The sequence below is a fragment of the Curcuma longa genome, chromosome 12 (genome assembly GCF_044706935.1).
Source record: "Curcuma longa cultivar G26 ecotype Majalengka, Jawa Barat chromosome 12, ITB_CL_G26_1.1, whole genome shotgun sequence".
NCBI classification, from domain to species: Eukaryota; Viridiplantae; Streptophyta; class Magnoliopsida; order Zingiberales; family Zingiberaceae; genus Curcuma; species Curcuma longa.
This window is the reverse complement of record NC_133872.1, coordinates 9576366-9582918: the sequence shown is the minus strand read 5'-3', so window position 1 is coordinate 9582918 and position 6553 is coordinate 9576366.

The following is a 6553-nucleotide window of genomic DNA, read 5'->3' as shown; positions in this document are numbered from 1 at the left end:
TTTGTGTTTGGACGTGGTAGAGAAAGAGAGAGATTGGCTTGGGACTTATGGGTGAGATGGATAAGTTTAGGATTTCAGATTTACATCCATGCTAGGTGATATCCCTAATTCATGTTTGTTCCCTTACTCTCAATGTTTACCACCTTGTGAGGATTCTAACCAAAACACCAACTCAACCTCGTCAGGCTTTGTCAGAGTTAAAACATGATACTCTAACGCTACGATGACTAGTTCGGGATGGTACCTAGATAGCCTGGTGTAATGGCTCTCCCGTTGTCATCGGGCGCCCCAGCGTATACTACTAGTACACTACTCTCTGTCACTGAGCACCCGATTAAGGGATCCTTTTCTAGTCATCAATAGCCACTAGCTATCCCCTAAGGGAGTTTACCACCATGTAAAGGTCACTTCAGAAGGTCCGGTTAAAGGTTAACCTTCTGTCACAAGGCACCCCGGTCATACGATCCTAAGATTCTCCTACATAGTAATCTACTCCACTTAATCATGCATATATGCTCACACAAACATTTCATCAAACACATTCAAGGCACACAATACATGAAACAAAGGTAAACATCTCATTGAATAGGGAAAATGACATAAACTAATTCATACATCACCATCATCACATAGATGTTCATCCTACATCCTAAACTCAAGGATCTACTCTATTACAAGAGGATTACAAAGAGAATACAAGAAGTAAAGCATCATCCACAAAAAGGAAGAAAACTTATCTATAAGCACAAGCATCTCTTGTAGATCTTCTTGCTCCGGTGTAGGATGGACTGGTGGAGAGGAGTTACGTTGGTGATGGCGGATCAACGAAGGATGGAGCGTTTAGGGCCTCCCCTAGAGAGGGGAGGCGCCGTCACCAAGCCAAGACCAAGGGTTTTGGAGAATGACCCAAGATATCTCAAAAGGTGCAAAAAATGGTATTTATAGTGTCCAAGCACGCTCATGCCTCCCCGTCACACAGCCGTGCCTTATAGGCATGGCCATGGGCTGGCCCTTTTCTGGAGGTTTGGAAGTCCGGTTTGGAAGTTTTCTTTAAACAAGTTAGGTTTTGTACAGAGGTAAATTTGGGGTTGAGTTTCCTGCGTGATGTCGTTTTGTTAGGATGTTGTTGCTGTTTGAGAATCGATGGAGCTAGGGTGGCACTGGGTGGATCTCTCTCAATTGTTGAAGGATTTGCCACTGATGTCGGTGGATTAGCTGTTCTGTGAGGTGAGTTTACTGGTTGTTGATTTGGTTGTCTAGTAGCTTTAAATCTGGTTGAGGCTAAGTGTGGGAACGGATTGACTGGATTTGGTTAGGTTAATGTATCATAATTATTGTTGATAGAATTAAATGTTTATATTAAATATATAATTATAATTAGTGAGTGTTGTTTATTTTAAAAGGCAGGATTTTGATTTGTTGATCCTGCTATATACAGAGTTTCATATTTGGGGTTCTTAGTCGACGTGCGTTACATCAGGTAGGTACTACTGTACTTGGTTAATACAGGACTTATTCGTAAGTGCATGACTTATTATCTGTTGTTGCTTATCTTGTTGTTATCCTTGCTACACATGTCAATTATCTTGTTATTATCCATATTACAGTCGTTGCTTGATACTTGCTGTTGACCTTGATATGATACCATTGCTATCAATACAGTCTCATTTCTTCTTTGTTGATCTGTGATACCTTATTCTGTTGATGTTGAGCATATCTTGGTAGATGTAGTAGTTACTAGTTGAGCTGAGCATCATAACATCATAGCATGTTATTGTTGGCTCTCACTGAGACCATTGTTGATAGTAGTATAGTGAGAGCATTATCGCACTGCCTGTGTGGGTGCGACGCACTGCCTGTGTAGGTGCGATCATTGTAGTACTGCCTGTGTGGGTGCGATCATTGTAGCACTGCCTGTGTGGGTGCAATGCATTGCTTGTGTGGGTGCGATCATTGTAGCACTGCCCGTATGGATGCGATCATTATAGCACTGCCTGTGTGGGTGCTACCAAGACTGACTCTCCTGGAATACTGCCCCTCCCCCTCACATGTAGTTGGTCTGTTGTAGGAACGGATGTTTCCTATTATGCACCGCACCCCAGTTCACTACACAGTGTGGGTGTTTGGGAATGTTGAGTGCAGACAGTGACCAGGCCGTAAAATAGCTCCCCTGTGATATTTTTCCACTCCCCACTCACGTGTAGTGGATTATTGTGGAGTGTGTGTAGTTGTCCTGTTTGGCGCCCTAGTGCACTGCCTGTGTGGCTGTCTGGGGATAACGAGTGCAGACAGTGACCATGCATGTTGCCTGTGATGTATGTTGCATATGTGCATGCATTTGTTGATAGATTATTTTACTGCATTGTCGTTTATAGCATCTTTGTGTGTGACTGTTGCACTTGTTTGATATATGACTATTGCATTATATGACATGACATGTATTGTTTGAATTCATATAATTACCTATTACCATGATTCTTATTACCTGTTAAATAGTATTGACATTTTTTCTTATGTATCATTCTTTTTCCTTATGTATCATTTGTAGAGACTATATACCATTTGTTATCTCTTTTGATATATATATACATGTTGTGCACTTCTATTCTGTATCCCACTAAGTATTGTATACTCACTATCCAGACCCTAGGGTTTTCCTTATTCTTCCTCGGGTAGCAAATAGAGAAATTTACTTGGAGCTTGGAGATCTACCAGGCTGCTTCCATCTCACAGTAGGAGATTTTATATGGTTTGGTTGGTATTGATTATAGTTGTATTCGGTATGTGGATTTTATTCATGAACTTGTAATGTTTGGTGAGTATCTGAGATTAGATTTATGTGCTTGTTGTGTTTTGGATCTGGTTATGTTTTGCTGCGAAGTTTTTGCTATCTTTGTGGACTTGTCGTTTACACGTTCTGTTTCAATACATGTGTTGGTTTAATAGTTTATCATCGTATGGTCCTTATTCTTAGAGTTTAGTATCTGTTATGCATCTGTGATGTATGTATTGTGGTCGTGTAGGCCTTATTGTGTTGTTGAGCAGTCATGTCAGCCTTGTATTAAATTGTACTCAAGAAAGTTGAATTGGTACAGGAGAGATGCTGTCAAAATTTTTTGGATAGTCATCTCTCCGGACGTGACATCTTTCTCCGTGGCTGACTTAGCCTTCAGGTCGATTGGAATATCCATTCCAGTCGACTCCAAGTTGACGTGGAAGATCTTGATAAACTTTGTCTCTTCACTGTGATTATCCAATCTCCAGTCAACTAGATTTACCTTCCAATCGACTGGACCAATCAGTTGACTGGATTCCAGTTCCAGTCGACTGGATTCCAGTTCCAGTCGACTGGATCCAAGACTGGGCTTGGTTTAGCTATCTTTGTTTGCTTCACTTATGTTTTCTTCATCTTGCTTCCAACTCCTGGTTCCTGCAAGACAAGAATGCAAACATACAAACAACCTAAGCCTTACCCTATGGGTTTAACTTCAGATTTCTACTGAAATCCTGGGTTAGTCTGACGCATACCGTTCCACTTCGGGAGCATGCCCTTACCCACTCCACTCAGGAGAAGTTTTACCAACCAGTCCTCCAGACTTGTTGGTCTTTCAACTTAGCCATGGTCCTCGGCCCCCAGGACTTTGTTGCTGTGACTCGGTCCTCCAGATCGTCCAGACTTCACCAATCCTTTGGTCCTCCTGACTGTATCCGATTAGACTTTGGCCATGCTTCTCAATTCTCCGACACTACATAGACTTGCACCTGATGCACTCGACCTGCTAAGATTTCTACCTGATCCTCCAAACCAGGACTTGCCTTTGCTTAGCCTACAACTAGGACTTTCCCTTGCCTAGCCTACAACTAGGACTTTCCCTTATCCAATCTTCCAGATCAGGACTTCCACTACCTAATCTAACCGACTAGGACTTCTCGCTAGTCATTTGATCTGACTAGACTTCATTCACTCACATTCAAACATTAGATTCTGTTTGGATCAACCCTTAGTCAAACTGACCAAACCTAGGTTTATTGTCAAACATCGAAACTCTAGGCAAGATCTAGTGCTTCTTGCACCAATAAATATTTTATAGTCGATTCAAAAACTCAACTAATGATATAATAGTCAACTGTTAAGTGTATAGTAGTTGATTGTTGACCTAGATGATGAACTAAAAGAAGTTGTTGAGTGGTCAAAGCTCAACAACATTCAAATTCTGATAGAGCAATCGATTGATGAGGCTACAATAGTTGATTGTTGGGCGGAAAGTAGCTACAACAATAATCCTATAAAAGAGGGTTTTATGGAGAATTTCACACACTGATTATTAGATGTTTAGAGGGGAATTGCTATTGCATTACAAACCTCAAAAGTCAATCCAAAATAACCAAAAGTGCTCAAAGCAAAGTTTCATTGCTATAAACTTATTTCTTTTGATTGATTTGTATTTTTGTCTTTGGTTTGTGTTGCTAGTAAGAAAAGGTGATGTAAGAAGTTTCTCTGCCTCCAAAAGATATCCGAGAAGGAAAAAGTATAATAGTGTTACTGTTAGGACGCTAAGTTATGGAGTAGGAACCAAGGATTTTGAACCATATAAAATTGAGGTGTTACGCTTGTGTTCTATTTTTATATTGGTTTCTTTTATTTGAGTATTAACCTTTTCTAGACGAGTACATGATCGACGAACATGAACAAAGTGAATTGCTATCGACCCTCCTCTAGCAACATCAATGATCCTAACAAGTGGTATCAGATCTGGTTTGCTCTTGGAAGGATTAATCGCCTTAAGAGCAGCTAAGGAATAAGAAGGGTAATTTTGAGCTCTTTGATACCAAGCAAGTGGTATCAGAGTAAGACAAGCTCTTGATTGGACTAAATTCAAAGGGAGCAACAAGACTAGAGGAAGAAGAAATAGTAGCATTTTTAAGTTCTCTAATACCTAACGAGTGTATCATTAGACTAATCACCAAGGGTGTCAAATGTATTAGTAGAAGCCCTAGAGTCAATTATGTGATGACTGATTAGGGACTTTTGTATCATATTCTATTATTAATAAAGGCATAATTTTTGGTTATTATACTTACTTTGTATTTGTACCAAATAACTAAGTATAATAATGTCCTTGGGTAGCTAGTTCTAATCTATATCATATCGATTGTTTAAATCGATAGTGAGATGATATAGAGAACACTACTCTTAATCATTCCTAGTCAAGCATTAATATTCAGGGATGATGTTAATGCGTTGAGACTAGCATGTAGGTCAACTGGATGACTTGATCTCACAAGTCATGGATATGGGATATCGAGTTGACACATGAGTATACATTAGAGAATGTATACTGAATTGACCCGCTATGAGAAAGTTTCATGGATTGTTATATAAGTGTCATAAATTTTCTCATGTGACTATTGGTATGAATAATCCTTAGACCTGAAGTCACTACGGTTCCCTACATAAGGAGTTATGTACTTTGGTATCGTCAAACATCACCTGTAACAAGGTGGACTATAAAGGCGATCACTAAGTATATAATAAATTATACGGAGGGATATGAGTGATGTAGATGGGATCTATCCCTCCCATATAACGGGAGTGATATCTTGCAGCCTTTTAATAGAGTAGGACCATGAAATGCATGGTCATGCTCAAATGAATCAATATGAGATATTGGACTTATTTGCTTGAGTGAGTATACTTGGAGATCAAGAAACATAAAGATTAATAAGAGGATGACATGGTCTATGCCCCATTGATCAATCTGGATATCGAAGATAGAAGGATATGGTCATACATTATCATAGTCACGAAGGTTATGTCGGATCTTGACATTCTTGTCACCTGGGTAGCAATGATGCATTGTTAGATGCTACTCATATAATTATGTTTCTAAAATGGATTTTAAAGATATTGTCAACGTTATGAGAACCTATTGGATCACACATAAATAACACTTTATTTGGAGATGGGTTCATTTTAGCTTGACTAAAGGAACAATTAAGCTCATTGAATAACCTAGACTTGAGTTAGAATTAGACTCAAATTAAACCAAGTTGGATTTTGATTCATCATGAATGATTAATGTGGATTAATCATGCATTGAAGAAGAGGAAGTTATCATGCATGGAAGTTATCATGCATGATTAATAAGATTAATCATGCATTGATAAGAGAATACCAAAAGCCTAAAAACCTTTGGTATTCATGGCATGAGTATAAAAGAGTTTTTCTTGTAAAAACTCATGGATGGTTCATTTTTCTCCTCTCCTCTTCTTCTTAGTCGAGCTCTACAAGAGAGGTTGCTAGCACAACCAAAGTCTTCTCCAAAAAGTAAGTGTTAGTGTAGATACGCATAAAGGCACAGACACTTGAACGTGTTAAAGATCCGACAACCTTTGGACAAGCGGAATAAGTGAACGGCACGCATCAAAGGTAAATCCTATTAGATAGGATTTCATAGATCTAAACTTGTATGGATTTTTTACATGGATAGCTCAAGGGATCCTATTTTCCGCTGTGAATTTTGTTTTAGGATTTTCAACAGTGGTATCAAAG